The following is a 19118-nucleotide window of genomic DNA, read 5'->3' as shown; positions in this document are numbered from 1 at the left end:
GAAACTTTTTTAATAGGGAAAAAGTCAGCAAAGCATGACAAAAATAAAATAAGGTTAGATAATAGAAATTTGAAAAGACATTACAATAATATGAATATGTTTAATTTACCTATTAAAAATCAAAGAAAACTGTCATCTTTATATGGGCAGGGACACTGTCTTATTCACAATTTTTTAGTACATAGAATAACCCTTGTTGAGCACTTACAGTTCTTCTGGAATTGTGCTAATGCTTGTAAAACAATTAACCTTTACAATAATCCTCTGGTATCTTTTAAGGATTATGCATGATAAATATTTATTGTATTAATATGATTAATTCAGTACATGATCAAAGCCTATCAAACTGGGTTAGAAAGCTAAATCTATACAACATGTTTTTAAGAGATAAATAAGGATGAGTTACAATAGCAAAAGAGCAACACCTCCCACTAGATTAATGAGGAAAACAACAAGGAAGTCACAAATACTTATCCCCAAAAATAAAAATGCAAAAATCACCACAGATACAGGGGAAATTTTAAATGTTTTTGAAATTATGGTACATAATTCCATACAAATAAATTTTAAATTGTGAAATATTTGTATGTATAAGTTGCTAAAGTGTACTAAAAAAAGTAGAAAACCTAAACCTGTAACTAACTATGGAGAAGATGAGAAATTTGTCAAAGAGCAGTATCTCTTTCCCTCCCACCCCCTGAAAAATTACAGGTCCAAATGGGTTTAGAGGTCAATTCTCTTCTAACCTTTAACAAACGAATAATTCCTCTATGTTTTGATTTTACCAGAGAAAGAAGAAATGCTTCACAGTTTCTCTTATGAATTCATCATGACACTGTTACCAAAACTTCACAAAGATAGTTCACCAAAAGAAAACTACAGGCTCTGTGGCAACATGGATGGACCTTGAGGGTATGACGCTTCGTGAAGTAAGTCAGACAGAGAAAGGCAGATACTGTATGATCTCACTTATATGTGCACTCTTAAAAAACCCAAAAAACAAAACTCATAGAAAAAGAGATCAGATTTTTGGTTGCTAGAGGCAGAGGGTGGGTGTCGGGGGAACTGGTAAAGGGGGTCAAAAGGTACAGACTTCCAGTTATCAGATAAATAAATCCTGGGGATGTAATGTATAGCACCGTAACTATAGCTAACATTGCTATATGGTATATTTGAAAGTTGCTAAGAGAGTAGATCCTAAAAGGTCTCATCACCAGGAACAAATTTTTTTTAGTAACTATGCGAGGTGATGGATGTTAAGTAAACTTATTGCAGTAATCATTCCACGAGATATACGTATGTCCAGCTATCATGTTGTACACCTTAAACTTTGCGTTGTATGTCAGTTATATCTCAGTAAAACTGGAAGGAAAAAAAAAACTACAAGCCAATACACGTATGGGTATTGGTGTAAAAATATAGAATTTTAACGATGTTAAAACATAGAATCTAACAACACTTTTTCAAAAATCTACCTTATGATCAAAAGGAGTCCCATTCTTAGATCATGTTTTAATAGGTTAAAGGAGAGAAAAACAGTATGATCTGGTGGCTGGGAGTGGAGGGGCCAGGAAGAGTGACAGGGTACCAGCACAAGGCTCCCACAGCTCTCAGAGGACACTGAAGGATTAAGTAGGGAGGAGACCAAACCCTCTCTCAGACTGGCTGCAGCCTGAAGAATTAGGGAACAACTCCAGCCCGGGAGAAGCAAGATAACTCCATGCCCCGGTGCTGGGGGCCCATGGCTTTTAGTATATTCCATAAAAACCCTGTCACCCTGATAGTGTTAACACAGGAGCTGGGGCAAGATGGTCAGAGGTCAGAGGGTGCCTCGATAGCTGTAGTGTGATGGCTGGAGAAGACCCAGGTGGGAGAAATGGAGCAGGCAGAGAAACAGGATGTTACTATCAGACTGCGCCCCCTCCCCCAACACTTTTGGTAATGATCAAACATTTCCTTTGCTGAGTATCTGAGTTCAATTAAGGAAAGTCTCCTCTTAAATAAATTAAGTAGAGCACTTGACACAAAGGCCACCCCTTCCAAGATGTCAGTCCTCTTGCCCCCTTTACAAATAATTATCGCTTTGTAATAGTGCAGAACTACAGATGTCTGGGTGTTAGAGCTTTCTGTAACAATCACTGGTCTCGTGGTTCAGGCATTCCTTCTGCGCCTGCCCGCATCTCTTCCTGCCAGCCTTCAGATGATCTGATTTCATGATAAACTCCCACTGAATCTGGCTCCACTGTTTTTACTTCAGAAGAAAGGTCATTTAATCAAAACTATGAGCAATCTACAAGGCCAACAGCAAGCATGCATGTTCCTTCGTACTCCCCACTGCCCCTGGCCCTTCTCCCTCAGTCTCTCACTTCCTGTCCTTTTCTGCTCACCTAGCGAAAGATGGAACAGGCACACAGGTGATGGTGCTGCCACTCTCATCAACTCACTTTTTGCCTGACATTCATTAAGCCACCAAGTGTCCACCATGGGCCAGCCACTCAATGCCAGGCTGCAGTCCCAGCCCTCCAGAAGGTCGTGGTTCCCCACACAGGTACCGGAGGGGGATGAAGGGCTCGGGCCAATCCCTCCCCACAGGCCACAGCATGGCTTTGGCCCCTCAAGGGCTGGGGGCCACCAAGAGCAGAGCTGTGGCGTCAGGACAGTGTTCTCCCAGAACAAGGCAGCCTGGACAGGACAGGGAGGCCAGGGCAGGAGGCCGAGGGCCCCCAGGTGCCTGAGCAGGCCCGGGCTCAGGCTGGTGAGCCTTGAAGTTTAGCCTACGTGACTTAGTGCAATCTAAGAGAAAGCATGACTTTAAGCTGTTATTTTGTTCAGAATCTCAAAAACAGGTATTCTTTATAAATGGTTCAGGGACAATCTTAAGGTCAGAAGAAAATAAGTGAAAAGGCTGTATTTAGGGAAGATTAGACGGCTCCACGGGACCGGGATCAGCCGTGGGGTTTTGATGGTGATGGTCCTGAGGGCAGGAGTGGGGCCTGGACCCGAGGAGGAGCAGCTGATAAGGACATTTCCAAGGGCCTTCCCCACGTGCTCGCCATATCTCCAGCTCTTCTCACTCGCCAGGATCAAAGACGGCCAAGTGCACTTTTCTGTGTTCGTTTTTTTGCTCTCACAGTTTCGTCCTTCCCTCATACCTCCACTTTGCTCAGAGTTTCTGGCCCACTTGACATATAAGGCTGAAGTCCAATAATCAAAGAATCTTCCCTCCTTTCCAACATTCTGCTCAGAAACAAAGTACAAACAGCAGCGGATGCAAAGCCCTCTTACAACATTTTCCACAAACACCAACCCTGACCTTGGCTCAGGCCACAGTACATGAGCACACTGAAGGGAAATTTGTTGGCTGTCCCATTCTGTAATAACAAGGAATAACTGAAAACTATGAACCAAGGCAGAGTATGCTTGCTGAAAGGTTTCTTGAAGACCTCATCAGCAGAGCCGATGAGCTTTGCCCTCTCTTCTGTGAGAAGAGAACGAAGGTGGGTTCATCCAGCAATAAATTCACACTGATCTACTAGAGTTTTTGTTCAGCTCCCTCTCTGCCCTTCCCTGACCAGCAAGAGCACAGGCAGCAGCCTCATCAGATCTGGCAGCAGGCACTTAGTCTGCGCCCCAGATGGACTGGTCCAGCCTCTGCCGCCACAGTCTTCTCCCCTTCAGTTGTCCCCATTCACTCCGATACGCAAATGTGTAGAATGGTCATGTTCTATCTCCCTGCCTCCTTCCTCACGTTCAAATATAGTTCTAGCATTATTGATTCTTTCTTTAAAGTGTTTCCTATCTCAATCCATACCTTTCTGTTCCACAGAAACAGAACCATATAGAATCACCCAAAACCACTGTCATTGCCCTTTGCTTCTCTCTGGCCCTCTCTTCCTCCCGCTGCCATTAGATTATTAGAGAGTTGCCAAAAGCGTGTCCCAGGGAATAGATGTTATGTGGGAAAAAAAAAAAAATGGATGTATTCAAAATTTTTTTGAAAATTCAGGGTTAAACAAATGTAAACAGGTCACTTTTGCACAGGACTTGTCAGAGCCTTTAATACACTAATCATGTGCATTGTGAATCTTGAAGTGGAGGTATAGATGTGGTTTTTCTAAACCTTTTTGATCCTGGAACACCATCCTCCCATTTCTACGTACTTTTGTTAGGAGATCGTCCTTGACACGAGTGAACTGCAGAGCACACGATGAGAAACAATACTAAAGAAAACTTATTCCTCAAAAGTTATGCTCTATAGTCCAGGGTGCTCTTACTACCTCCTTAGAATTTTGTGTTGTATGGAAATAGAAAGTATTCTTTGATACTTTATAATACATAAAAATGCATACCACATTTCGTACCTACAAAAGAATAAACATAATGTACGAATAAGCTATAAAGACTAGATAACCAACAAAGACCTACGGTATAGCACAGGGAACTATGCTCAATATTTTATAATAACCTATAATATATGTATAAAAATATGAAAAAGAATATATATATATAGAATAACGTATATAGAGAGAACTGAATCACTGTGCTGTACACGTGAAACTAACATGACGTAAATCAACTAGACTTCAATTTTTAAAAGAATTTTTTAAAAATTATAAAATAAAGGATGCTTGTGCCTGCTGCCTCACCTCCACACCCCCAGCTTGGTGAACTAAACCAGGGGGCAGAAAACTTTTTCTGTAAAAAGCCAAAACTTATCCAATGAGCAAATTAGTTTGGCCCATGTGGTGTCCACATATTCAACTCTGCTGTGTAGCATGAGAGCAGCTATGGACCATATGTAAATGAATTGGCGTGTTGCAAGAAAATGTTAGTTACAAAACAGGTGACAGGGACTTCCCTGGTGGTCCAGTGGTAAAGAATCCGCCTTCCAATGCACGGGACGCGGGTTCCATCCCTGCTCAGGGAACTAAGATCCCACAGGCCGCGGGGCACCTAAGCCCGCGCGCCTCCACTGGAGCCCACGCGCCGCAAACCACAGAGCCCACGCGTCCCGGAGCCTGTGTGCCACAACTTGAGAGAAGCCCACGTGCCGCAGCGAAGATCCCGTGTGCCGCAACTAAGACCTGATGCAGCCAAAAATAAATAAATCTTAAAAAAAAACAAACAAGAAACAGGTGACAGGCTAAATTTGGGCCATGGGCTGTAGTGTGCCAACCACTGCACTAGACCAGTTCTGGAGCTCCTGGGTACACCAGCCCTTTGGCATATTTTGCTCATGCCAAGGGTCAATCCTCTTAATGGACATTTGGTTTGTTACACTTTAAAAAAAATTTTTTTTTGCCTATTTTGAAAATGCTACTGTGAACAATTTTGACAGTTCTTCTAATACACCTAAGTAAATTTCTTTAGGGCAACGCCTTCCAATTTTTCACACTTTTCCAAAGAGGATTTGGAAAAAAATATGAACCTTCTCACACTCTTTATGTTGAAATCTAATGTTTTTGTCCAAAGAAATGTTGCAAAATATATAATTTTTGAAAGAGTTGCAAAGGACATAATCCCAGTTGATTATCAATATTGACATTTTAAAACAAAAACATCACTCCTAAATGTAAGATTTTCTTTAACATTTAGAAACTTTTCATCTTGCCTTTTGCTCCTTTACTTCATAATTCCAGGCTTCCACCCTCACGGAATTTTATCCTAATGTAGTACCTTTTTATGCTCGAAGGATTTTTCTTGTTCACTAGATCATGTTTCTCTCCGACAAAAATAGAGATTTAAAATTTTAATATGTTTTATTTCCCGTGACCATGAAATTTGAAAGGAAGTTTTTCTTCTGAATTGAGTTATCATTAGCATTAATATTAGCACAAAAATGATTTTTTTAAAGAAACGTAAATATAATTTAAATTTTTTATAAATCATTAAAATCTGTAAAATTTCACTGGAAATTCATCTCTAAAAAAGACAAGTGGAGATTATTTAAAAAGCAGTTTATGTATCCATGTGTGCTGTGAGAGTTAACTCCATAGGCCTGAATGACATAAAATAATAAGTGTGGCTACGTGGCGTGTGGCTATGTGTCGCTGGGCATGAAAATAATGATTTAATAGTGTTGCTTTGTAACCTTGGGTCTGAGGACTTTCAAGACAGTTTATACCAGTTTGTCAGCATTGTTTGCTGACAACAATGAAATCGATGATTTTACACCTCAGTGTAAATTTTCCTTTACTGCCAGTTATGTAAGCGAGAAAATGCTGATTAAGCCGGTAAGGTATAAGAAGCATTGTCTGAGATGCCATTTGGACCCCCTCATTCCAAGGGATTCTGTACATAAGTTGGTGGTTCTTGATTCAGGAGACAAAGTATGTCCTGGCACAGCCCTGATAGTGGGAGAAAAATGGGAGCTCAGGAGTCTCTGCAGACCCTCTGCTGTGAGGCAGGCTTTGGCTGGGATGGATATTCTTACTTTGATGCTGTTCTATACCATATCCTTTTGCTACAGTAACCTGTAGATTTGTGCATTGCCATTTTGGATCCTGTGAGTCTAATTTAGCATTTGAACCCCATCTGGCCATGTAAACCCAAGGCCTTTTACAAACATGAGGGTAAAATAGCCTGGGAGTGGACAAGAAACTCTTTCAAGTCTATTAGATGCAAGGGCAAGCTATACATTTCTGCCTGAGCCTCAAAATGAGCTATATGGGGAGACAGAATTAATTTAGGGAGACATGGGGGGGGAGGGTGTTAATGTGGACCATTAATTGAGATAATGAAAGTTTAAGAAAGGTATTGGCATATAATGGTAGAAGGCTATCCACTGCCTGTCTTATCTGCCAGAATACTGTTTATAAAAATAGCTGTTGTGGGTAAAGAAATCCATGCAGAGGTAGAAGTACAATTAGCGTACTTGGATCACTGACAAAGGAAAACAATTAGGTATAACTTGATGCGCTCACATGCCTCAGGATGAAAAGACAAAATTTCAGTATGGTTGGCTATGAGGAGCTCTACAGTACACACAAACCAAAATTCGCTTAGGGGTCATTGCTACACATATGATCTTAGCCTGAGGAACTCAATCTTTCGGGGTCTTCAATTTATTTCCTAACTGTAGTAAAACAGTTAGAACTCACCAGCAACAACATGTCTGGAGGATCAAACAGCATTCAGCCCACTCAAAATAAGAGACCTTAAGAGAATTAGGAGCTGGGCTAGGAGAAATGGGCCAGGCAGAATTCATTTTTCATGAGGAAAGACATATTGCAGAAAAAGACCTTATAACATAAATAGGGCACCTGGAAGGCATCCTATTCCGGGGAGGAGGACAAACATAGCAAGTCACCTGGGATGATAACACAGCACTGATAAAATGGGCCCTGTAATTAGGGCAGATATTAAGACAACATGCCCAAACCCAGCAATGAAAACAAGCTGGCAGGTCCACACAAGCTGGGTTATTAGATGTCTTCATGCGAATGGAGTCTGAGGTATCCCAGGCACCATGGCCAGGGGTGCTCAGAGCAGAAGCCCAGGTGAATGCTTGTGGGGGACTTATAGGCCCCCCATTCCATGAAAATGTTTAATTGGGGAAATGCAGCCTATTGAGACCCTCTTTCCCAGAGTCATCAGCACCATGACTGAGTGCTAACAATTCTTTCCCCCATCGTGCGACTCATGGTAATTGGACACATTTTATTTACTTCTTTATTTATTTTTGGATAATATCATGCACTTTTTTGACAACTTTTTTGCTGAACAATATCTTGAACATGTGAACATAATAGTACATGTAATATAACAAGGTGTGTACTGGAAAAGTAGTTAGAATTTTGTGTCTAAATTCATATGAGATTAGCCAATGGTTTTCTTTTCTTGCCCTACACTTTTTTTAACAGCATGTTGTTTATGGAATTTAAAAACACAGGCATCAAAACCCATTTTACAAGGTTGCAAATATACTAGAGTGCTGGCCCGTGACAAGGTCTGGGAAGGCGACACAGTGCTGGCAGTAGGGTTGAAGGGCAAAGGGAAAAAAATGAAAGTGAGAACAGATGACAAATTGAGGAGCCTTGCATGCGCCGGTGGGAATGTGCTGTGCACTGAATAATACTTATTTGTTATTGGGTTTTCTAGTCTGATAAAGCAATTGGCTGGCTTCTTTCAATATCTCTTTTTTCTTCCCTATATTTTGGAACAACTTATATGACATGACAATGATCTGTTCCTTGAAAGTTTCTAAAACTCATCCTTAACATTGTCTGGACCTGGTGCCCTTTTTATAGGTAGTTGTTTTATTACTCTTTCCACTGGGCACATTTTAAACAGACAAGAATGTTTCCCATGGATCCTGTTGTGGACCTTTCTCATTGGGCAGGAGTATTTATTTAAGCCATATACCCAGAGGAAAGGAATTTGGCTGTGTACTCAAGACTTTTTATTTTTTTACTCAGACATTTTGAATCGTGGAATAACAAAGACATGGCCTCAAGTTCCTACTCTGTTGAGAAATAATACGTAAGGAATGGTAGGCGAAATAATGAAACCCCCAAAGGTATTCACGCCCTAATCCCTGGAACCTGTGAATACGTTAGGTTACACGGCACACGGGAATTAAGGTTGCAGATGAAATTAAGTTTGCTAATATGCTGACTTTGAGATGGGGAGACTACCCTCGATTATTCAGGTGGGCCCAATGTCATGACATGGGTCCTTAGAAGTGGAAGAGTTTAGGAAGAGAGATGAGAAGAGAATCCAAGAGATGGCAGCACGAGAAGGGCTCAGCCGAACATTGCTGGCTTTTGAAAATGGAGGAAGGAGGCCACGAGCCAAGGATGCAGGCAGCCTCTAGAAGCTAGAAAAGGCAAGGAAACAGAATCTCCCCTAGAGCTGCCAGACAAGAAAGCAGCCCTGCCAACACCTTGCTCTTAGCCCAGTGAGAACCATGTCAGACTTCTGACCTATAGAAGTGTAAGATAACAAATTTGCATTGCTGTAAGCCATTAAGTTTATAGTCATTTATTACAGCAGCTTTAGGAAAGTAATTCATATACCATATGCAAAGATAGATTTTGTTGAGAGGGAAAAAAATAATTATAATGTGCTTATATCTGATTCAGATTGTAACCTTATATCCAGAGTACTACTTGTTATAATTCAGGAAGCATAGATAAAATTAATGTCATTGAAGCTAATGATACTTATGATAATACTGATGTTGATAATCACATTTACTGGGAAATTGAATTAAAGCCCCTGAAGGACGTTCTCTGTATGGAGGAGAATTGGTCTGAAGACTTAGATTTAATTAATGATTGATTACAGTTCTTAACCATTCAACAGATGTATAGCATAAAGTGCATATAGCTAAAGATCAGGGAGGTAAAAGATTTGTAAAGTTACTACAAAAATATGAGATAGTTTGTGCTAGAATCCCTGAATGCTTCACCTATTTGTTTAAATCTAAAAAGAACCCCTCACCGGCTATTGAAAATGTTTGGAATCTGTATGTACTGTTTGATGTCTATCTGATTAGGCAATGTTACAAGGCAAATAAGTACTGTCAAACTAAGAGTGTTTGTTTTACCATAAAAAGGCCTTTGACTGCAGATTGGGGGTGGACTGTGCTGTTAGGGTTAATTCCTCCAGGCCTGGAATTAGCCTGAACAGTCTTAACGAAATAAGAAATGCAACTCCGTGATGATATGCGTGATTTGCCCCTGGTATTGGTGAGGCCCCCAGGGGAGTATGGCACGGGGGCTGGTTACATAGCAAGAATGTCTGCATGACCTGCTTAGGCAATGCTGGGGCTCCATGAGAATCTGGGAACTGATTCCCCTAAACTATTCTTGTTTTCTCATCCCTTAGAAAGTCCTCATTAGGACCCCAGTCATGTCTTCTTTTGCAACCGGAAGGAAGCTTCTCTTGGGTGTAGGACAGCAGAGGGGGGAGGTTGGTGGACATGACCGTAGGGAGAAGGAGGTGGTGCTTGTCCATTTTCTCCATGTGTCAGTGTCTCTAAACATGCATGGAGATCATCCACTAAATTTGAAAGGAAAAGTGTTGGTGATTTTAGGAGACAGGAGAAGGCATTAAAACAGTTTTGAAGGAGGGTAAGCAGTAAAAGACAGACAGCAGAATTGGCCTCTTGGATTTTTTTTTTCCCACCAATCAATTTTCTTTTGCCTCTTTTCTCTTTGGCTGCTGGAAGCCGTACTGTCTTGTGCTTTTCTTTTTGGCCCTTTTCCCCACAATCCGTGAACAGGTCCCTTGTGGCCTGCTGGTGAATCTCTATTCACTGGGTTATGTGCACAAAGCTTAAGATCACAGCTGAAGTTGCCCTTCATCGTAAGATGGAAATTGAAGGATCTTGTTTTTATTATTTACAAGAAGAGGGGTTTCTCATGATCCCTTCCACCCCTGTCTCTCATGGTAATCTTTAAAGGAAAGTCCTGGGGCTTAAATTCCCAGTTCTAGGGTTTCTCAGTGGTCATTACTGGCACTGTCCTTGACAAGGGAAGCCTGGAGACAGCCACAGCTGAGCTGCTGCATTAAAAATAATTAGGAGAGGCTGCCCCGCTGCCCGTTCCTCCCTCCTTCTGACCAAACAGATTTATTGGGCAGGAGGGGTTGGTGTAGCTCTGAAGGGGAGCTCCATCCTAGTCTTGAAGGGGACTGACCAGCTCCTCACACAGAGCCATGACCTGGGCTCAAATGTGAGGGGGCAGATGGCATGACAGGTTCTAGCGCCAGCTTTTCCACTGTCAACATGCCCTATCACTTAGCCTCTGTGAGCCCTCGGTTTCTTCATATGAAAAATAACAATGCTGTGGTGATTATCAGCAGAGAGAAGGGGCTGCCTGCCAGAACAACTTGGAATGGTATTCTTGTCTCTTGGGAAAAAAAACTTCAAAGTCATTCTGACATACCCACCATCCAGTACTAAATGGCCATGAAGGGTCCCTAACAGATCTAACATGTAGTCTGGAGAACCAGCTCTGCAACAGTAACCTGTGTTAAAGCTTGAAAATGTGGCTATCTAAAGGCTTGATACAGAGTGAACCTACGCGTTTGAAGGAATGAATCTAATGACTTTGGACATGGACCCAAAATTGCCCCATCCAGCTGAATGTGCATGCCAGACGTTGACCAGCAGAGGGCAGCACATACCTACATACCTGGCTTTCCAGACAAATCTAACACAAAACTGGCCCTCAGGTATTGTTTCTGGGGAGAGACAAACTAGCTTTAACGAAGCCTACTTGGGTGTATCAATTAAAAGCCATTTAGAACACAATCTGGAACTCAAGCCCAGGTCCAGAGCTAGACCAAGGCCATTTTCAGAACCGGGAAAATCTTGTCTTTGAATCCTCACCACCTCCTGTTTTGTCCCTCTTTTGCTTCTCAAAGTATGGTTGGGGGCCTGGCAGCATCAGCCTGAACTAGGAGTTTGTCAGAAATGCAGAATTTCAGGCCCCACCCCAGATCCACCGAGTCAGGTTCTGCATTTTCACAAGATTCCCAGGTGATTTGCGTTCACATGGAAGTTTGAAAAACACTAGGGTAAACACCCCTTCTCTGCATACACCCCCCCACCCAGAAAGCCACCCCGTTCCCAGACCCCAGCCTCCCTCCCCACCCTCACCCACACACCCTACAACACCACAGAGGCTTTCCTGCTGGTTTCAGGCTGGAAGAGGGCCGGTGGTGTGGCCTGGAGTGAACAGCTGTGAGATTCCCTCTTCAGGACCTCAGAGTGTTTCCAACCCATCCAGCTACGTTTGTCTTTAGGTAACTGCTGAGCAGGGGAACGCTGGGGCCAGATCCCCAAAGACACTGAAAGCCTGTCCACAGCCCACAGTCCAGAGCTGGTTTGCATAAATACAGAAATAAATGGCTTATGAGTCCAAAATGATTCCTTTGTGTATTACCATTTGGAACTTTATTCCTTAAAATAGTGGAAAGAAACAAGCCAGCCCCCTTTTCTTCCTTATGTCACCACAGGGAGCATGTCTCACACCTTGTGCTTTTCCTCCCCAGTTGCTCAGTGCATCTTTGAGGAAGGAGCTCTGTCCGGAAAGTTCCTCTCCCTGTCCAAAGCCTACGTTCTGGCAGAGAAGTTGCCATTAGCTTGCTGTGGAGGAGAAAGCAAACGGAAGCAAATTCCTCTTGGCGGGTGAGTACTTGTCAGGAGCTTCTTCGGGGGAGATTTGTCTTTCTGCAGAATAAGGGGTTTTAAGTTGTAGCCTCATAGTTATTTTGGTGAGAGAGTGTTTCCCCAGGACTGTCAGATGGGTCCTTGGAGATGGGTGCCCGGCCCCGGGAATGTGGGAGAGGCCCTTTGGGAAGAACGGCTGTCACCGTGGGAGCTGCTGCTGATACTGTGTGAATGCAGGGCGCTGGCCTGGGAAGAGCTCGGCCTCTCCGAGGGCAGTGTGGGATGGAGGATGCCCCCACAGGTGCGAGACCTCTGTGCTCAGATAACAGGGGCAGGGCCTGCTGACACCTCCCCAGGCATCTTCCCCTCATTCCTCTCAGCCCTGCCTTTAGTCTTTGCCTTCCTTTCCTCTCCCTTTAGGGGGGAGATGGGAGGGGCAGGGGGGGTAGAAAAAGAATACAAGACTGGAAGAAAGCCACCGTATGAATTCCCGAATTCCCTTCCTTCAGGAAGCACGAGCAGGAGAAGGGGAGGAACTGATAACAGGCCTGCTCCAGGCCCAGACTTGGAGGTATCTGTGAAATAGGAGCACTTTCTTCCTTCCTCCCTCCCTTCCTCCCTTCCCTCCTTCCTTCCCTCCCTTCTGTGTCCCTGTTCCCTCACGCTGGGCACTTTCTTCCCTGTTTCCTCTACACTAAGAAGCAATTATAACATGAACTCATCCTGTCAACAGGGCATGCCTTCGTGTGTCGTTTTCCCCAATCCCTCCTCCCTACAACTCACCTGAGTGTTCCAGGTCTCTCAAGCCCAGACCCATGGGTGCTCTGCTCTTTTCTTCGTAATCAAACCCATTGGAAATGTATTCACCTTGAGCCATAAATGATCCATGGATCCTCGAGCTACGTCTTTCCAGCTATTTGCATTTAAAAGCCTGGAGCTGATGGGACTTCCCTGGTGGTCCAGTGATTGGGACTCCGGGCTTCCACTGCAGGGGGCGGTGGGGAGGAGGGGAGGTTTGATCCCTGGTCGGGGAACTAAGATCCCACCTGCCAAGCAGCACAGCCAAAAATTAAAAAAAAAAAAAAAAAAGCCTGGAGCTGAGTTGAAATCTTGAGAGTGAATTGGTAGAGAAGGTCTGAGAGGTGAGACAGGTCTGTTATTCCATCTGCAGAGAAGGCTGGATTCCAAGGGAGAGTACATGGGGAGGGGGCGCTGAGTACGTCACTCATCTCAAGGGTATTTGCCTCTTCCTATGGCCCCTGCTTTTGAATTTTCCCACCTGGAAAAGGGCTGGACCTAAGGTAAGCATTCAACCAATATTTCAAATGAAAAATAAAATGGAATATATAGTGGCAACAAAACTATAGTCACGGTGGTGATGGTGAGTTCTTGGGTAAATAATGTCTATTGAAAAAACTGACGTCGTGAACACTGAATTACTGATATGACATCAGAGATGGATGATGTGCATTGCCATCAACATAGCAACCCTGGCCATTGAACCTCTGAGTCTAACAAGATTTGTCAGGGTAAACACATTACTTGTAAACAATCAGAGAAAAGTTGAGAAAGCTAGTTTTAGTGTTTGTGATATTCAGTACTGTGTTCCATGACATGTGGAAGGCCCTGCACCCCCGTGACAAACCCATGGCCTTTGCTTCTGTGACTCACACTGACGCCTTTGCATGGTCTTGCACATCCCCTAACATGACTGCAGCTCTTCTGTGCAGGCCCAGGGCCTTGTGTTCTTTGCTCCCCCGCAGAGGGCCTGGAACAGGGCCTCACATAGAGTAAGTGCAGTCCTTGGGGAATGAATGGGCCCAGAGTCTTCTGCTTCCTGGGTGAGGACAGAAAACAGCCTGTGGGGGCTTCCCTGGTGGCGCAGTGGTTGAGAATCTGCCTGCCAGTGCAGGGGACACGGGTTCCAGCCCCGGTCTGGGAAGATCCCACATGCCGTGGAGCAACTAAGCCCGTGCGCCACAACTACTGAGCCTGTGCTCTAGAGCCCGTGAGCCACAACTACTGAGCCCACATGCCACAACTACTGAGCCCATGTGCCACAACTACTGAAGCCCGTGTGCCACAACTACTGAGCCCATGTGCCACAACTACTGAAGCTCATGTGCCACAACTACTGAGCCCGTGTGCCACAACTACTGAGCCCATGTGCCACAACTACTGAGCCCACGTGCCTAGAGCCCGCGCACCGCAATAAAGAGCAGCCCCCGCTCTCAGCAACTAGAGAAAACCCGCGTGCAGGAGGGAAGACCCAATGCAGCCAAAAATTAGATAAATGAATAAAATAAAATTTTAAAAAAATTTTTAAAGAAAAAGAAAACGGCCTGTGTAGGGTGGAAAAATGCCTATGAGCAGGGGAGGAGGAGGCATCACTGGGCGGCCCCAGGGTGTTCAAGCCACCTGTCGGCTTTGAGGTCAGAGACTGCCTGGGCCACGGTGGTGACAGTCCTATACCATTGGTGAGATCCCCAGTGACACCTGTCTTCGCCTTCCCTACCTGGCAAGGGTCTCTCGTCCGCTAGGTGTAGACACCATGTCTCCTCCCCTCTGAGGCCCTTCCTGACCGCTCCGGGCAGCACCCAGGAGTCAATCACTAAATCCTTTGTGCTTTCTCAGCATTTTGCTCAGATCACCTGAACCTTGCTAAGTGTGTCAGCTTTAGCCTCTTCCACTAGTCTGAAGCGTCCTAAGAGCAGGAGCCACGCAGTTACGTTCTCTCAGCTCAGCGCTCATTCCGATGAAGACAGTCAATGTTATCTGATGGGTAAATGAACGAGTTAAGAACTGAATAGATACAGTATCCATGGTGGGCACAGTGGGAAAGAGACCGGGGACACCTTTCCAGATGATCTTTAAAGGCTTTACAGAAGGAAACTGGGGAGATGCTGGCAAGGCACATAACGGATCATTCTTCAACCGCAGAAGCGCTTGAGGTAGATACAACCTGTTCTTTTTAGTAAAATCTGTGCCCCTTTATGGACACAGGCTGGGTCTGAATTTCTGTTCTACATCTCCATGGCTCTCCTACTCGCTCTGACTTTTATCACATTCATCTCCGGGGTCAGACCTAGTACACCACGTTCAAAGTCATGTTCATAGGTAGGCACAGCACATCATGTATAAGAGCAGCTCTGCTTCCCTTACCAGCGACTACCTCCAAGTAGATGCACCCAGACCAGTTATCAGTTCTTCAGAGAGAGACAGAGTGACCTGTGGCTAGGAGCTGACTTAGGGCCAGACCTTTCCTGGATGACTCTGCCTTGTTACCGGTGTTACCCAGTGTTGGCTGGGTGTGAGAGCCCTCTTGGGAGGCGCATTTACCTGCAGCCAGGCTAGAGGCTGAAGCTCTCATTGCCAGAATGCAAGACGCTGAGCAGGCCTTTCTGATAGGAACTTCAGGACACCCCTAGAAGTGCCTGATGGCCAGCTCCCAGGGAAAGACAAGTTGGACTAGGGAGACACTGTCCCCAAAGAGATTGATGTGTTTTATTCATGGGGGATTGTTTGAGGTGTAGAATAAAGGTTCAAAGCTTGAGCCGAAGCCGGCTCTGAGTGATAAGGGCACAGGGAAGAGGAAGTGTCCTCCCCAGCAGCCCTCTGCAGCCCACCGAGTCTGCTCCTCGGGTCAGGGTAGGCCCAATCTGAGAGGCCTGAACATAGTTTCTTATTATCCAAAAACTGATATAGGTTAACAGAAAAGAGTTGAGAAATGAAAACAGTCCTGTGTCTACTGTAGAATAAAGAAGCAGCTAAACCCTGCTCCCTCAGAAGAGTAAGCAAATAATCAATGCAGCGTGTTTCTGTAATTCTAGCATCTCTCTTCAGCATATAATCACGTAAATTATATGAGCAAAACTAGATTACGGCTTGGGGTAGAAATCGCTTTATCCTTATAGTAACACCATGAAAATTGTTATCAGTGCAACTAAGCTGGGTCTTGGGAATTATTATAGATATTATTATTAGAGATCATTAAATGCAGTGGGATCCTGAGAAAGCATGATCTGCACCTGTGGGGACCCAGGTAAATGCTGAGGGGGCCTCAAGAGCCTCTGCATGGTGTTATGATCCATTTGCTGGATAAAGCCATAAGGGGACATTTTGGAACCAATAGTCAGGTGTGAAAAGAGAAGGAAAGACCAGGCCTCACTTTTGAGGGGCAGTGTATGGGGAGGGCAGGGAACTTTCCTGGGGTAGAAGCAAGTTGAGGTGTCAAGGCTTAGGGACGCTGACTCGATTATGTATTCAAAGCATGACTGGGGTGGGAGAAATGTACTCTCGGGTTGTCCTCCATCTGGACCAGCAAAACTAACTCCAACTATTAGAAGAGATGTGCTTGTCTGACACTGAGGGATGAACTAAAGAAAAATCATTTTAATAAACTAAAAGGGGGACTTCCCTGGCAGTCCAGCAGTTAAGACTCTGAGCTCCCAATGTAGGTGGCACGGGTTCGATCCCTGGTTGGGGAACTAAGATCCCACATGCCAATCCAGCATGCCACGCGGCATGGCCAAAAAAAAAGACGCTAAAAGGGAAAGCCCAATAAGAATTTTAGCGATGGCAGGAAGAAGACCCTTGGTGAGCATGGCCATAGAGTGACCTGGTCAACACAATGATGACGACTTTGGAAGGAAGGACACTGGAAGGGAAAGTAGGCCCACAACTGCTGAAGTCCCAAGCAGTGGAGCCACAGCAACACTGTGTGGAAAAGAACACCCCACACAGAAGGTGAGCACATGTCCAGCATAAGAAAATCAGCAGAGCCAGGGACTGACCTAGAGGTCCCAGCCAAACAGAGAACACCAAGAATCCTGGGGACGTTGGGAGAGACGCCAGGGTACTTGTCATAGATGGGATCTGAATCTGAGAAAGTTTTTGTTTAATCTTAAAGGACAAGTTGTCCCCACCAAGCAGGAAGACTTGAGGACATAGAAGTATTAGCCACTATAACTATTATAGATACTATGGTTGTAAGGCATAACTGCCACAGGATTTCAGAGGTGTAAATTTAGCTGCTCACTTCTCTCTAGGCTTAGTTTGATCATCTGTAGCTCAATGAGTTTGACCGGACAATATCTGTTTCCTTCCAACTCTAATGGATTATGATGCTTAGAGTTTGGAAAGGAAGGAAACTCAGTAAAATTGGATCCAATGAAGAAAACATGGCAAGAGGCAGCAAAGGAAAGGTGAGCTTAAACTTCTTAAATAAATATGATAAGGTCACTTGTCAGGAATAATTCTTATTAAGGTGTCCAAACTATCTCTGCCTGGGACCATGGAGAGTTCCTGATCACAGGACATTCAGGGTTTTTTGTTTGTTTTTTAAATTTTATTTATTTATTTATTTTTGGCTGCATTGGATCTTTGTTGCTGCGCGCAGGCTTTCTCTAGTTGCGGTAAGCTGGGGCTGCTCTTCGTTGCAGTGCACGGGCTTCTCATTGTGGTGGCTTCTCTTGTTGCGGAGCATAGGCTCTAGGCATGTGGGCTTCAGTAGTTGTGGCAGGCGGGCTGAGTAGTTGTGGCTCAAGGGCTCAGTGGTTGCGGCTCGAAGGCTCTAGAGCACAGGCTCAGTAGTTGTGGTGCACAGGCTTAGTTGCTCCACGGCATGTGGGATCTTCCCGGACCAGGGATCGAACCTGTGTCCCCTGCATTGGCAGGCAGATTCTTAACCACTGCACCACCAGGGAAGTCCCAGGACTTTCAGTTTTAAAATTGGGAAAGTCCCAGGTAAACCAAGATGAATTAGCCACCCTACTTAGGACCTCAGATGCCCCCAAAATAATATTGCATGGAGTAAACATAGGAATGAGAACTAGGTACTTTAATACAAATAAATTGGAATTTGATAATGAAGGATGTGTGTTCTTGTAAGAAAGCACACTTAATAGAAAGATAACACTGCACTAAAGAAGGAAAAAGCACACCTGAACAACAAATCTATGACTCTCAGAGAATATTTGGGTGTGAAAATAAAAGGAGAAAGAAATAGATATTGTATTATTCAGGGAGCATGCTTCCAAAAGCCCAGCCAGGCATATAATATGTATGATAGTTTCCCAAGGCAAATCAAGAGCTTAAACAAACCCTAAGATTATTAGGCAAATTTAAACAATTATAAGAGTAAATGACTTTCTGTTGTGAGTTGAAGGAAGAGGAGAGTAGGGTTTACTTATTTTGTCTGGGGATCAGGAAAGTTGTTTTTCATGGGCTATTGCTGAGAGAGTATTACATTCCAAGTTCAGAATGGCACTGCTGGGACCTTCAACTTTTAGATTGCACATCTGAGGCATAAAGTTGTTTGTTGTGTACTATGTTTGGTATAAGTTTGTCTCACTGTTTCTCTACTAAGAACTCTTTTTAAATGCAGTTTGTTACTGTAGCACTTTTTACAACGAAACTCTACTTGAACAGTTCCAAACTGTACATACTGTATGAAGCTTCTCCTCTCAATGGGTTTCTTATTTCTATGAGGAATTTCATATCTTGCAGTGTCATGTAAATAAATGTTCTTGGATTGGAAGAATCAATATTGTGAAAATGACTATACTACCCAAAGCAATCTACAGATTCAATGCAATCCCTATCAAAGTACCAATGGCATTTTTTACAGAACTAGAACAAAAAGTCTTAAAATTTGTATGGAGACACAAAAGACCCCAAATAGCCAAAGCAGCCTTGAGGGAAAAAAACAGAGCTGGAGGAATCAGACTCCCTGACTTCAGACTATACTACAAAGCTACAGTAATCAAGACAATGTGGTACTGGCACAAAAACAGAAATATAGATCAATGGAAAAGGATAGAAAGCCCAGAGATAAACTCACACACCTATGGTCAACTAATCTATGACAAAGGAGGCAAGGATATACAATGGAGAAAAGACAGTCTCTTCAATAAGTGGTGCTGGGAAAACTGGACAGCTACATGTAAAAGAATGAAATTAGAACACTCCCTAACACCATACACAAAAATAAACTCAA

The 19118-nt window shown here is 43.9% G+C and overlaps 1 long non-coding RNA gene across 1 annotated transcript in view; it reads left to right on the top strand.

Annotated features, from left to right (window-relative positions):
- The first annotated feature begins 796 nt into the window (after window positions 1-796).
- Window positions 797-19118, top strand: part of LOC137768570 (uncharacterized) — a 30886-nt gene continuing 12564 nt past the window's right edge. Inside the window, exons 1-2 of the long non-coding RNA XR_011074766.1 lie at window positions 797-929; window positions 12004-12139. This is a non-coding gene — a long non-coding RNA (uncharacterized lncRNA). The remainder of the gene's footprint in view (window positions 930-12003; window positions 12140-19118) is intronic.

The sequence above is a fragment of the Eschrichtius robustus genome, chromosome 8 (genome assembly GCF_028021215.1).
Source record: "Eschrichtius robustus isolate mEscRob2 chromosome 8, mEscRob2.pri, whole genome shotgun sequence".
NCBI lineage: Eukaryota > Metazoa > Chordata > Mammalia > Artiodactyla > Eschrichtiidae > Eschrichtius > Eschrichtius robustus.
This window is presented reverse-complemented; position numbering and strand designations above follow the sequence as displayed.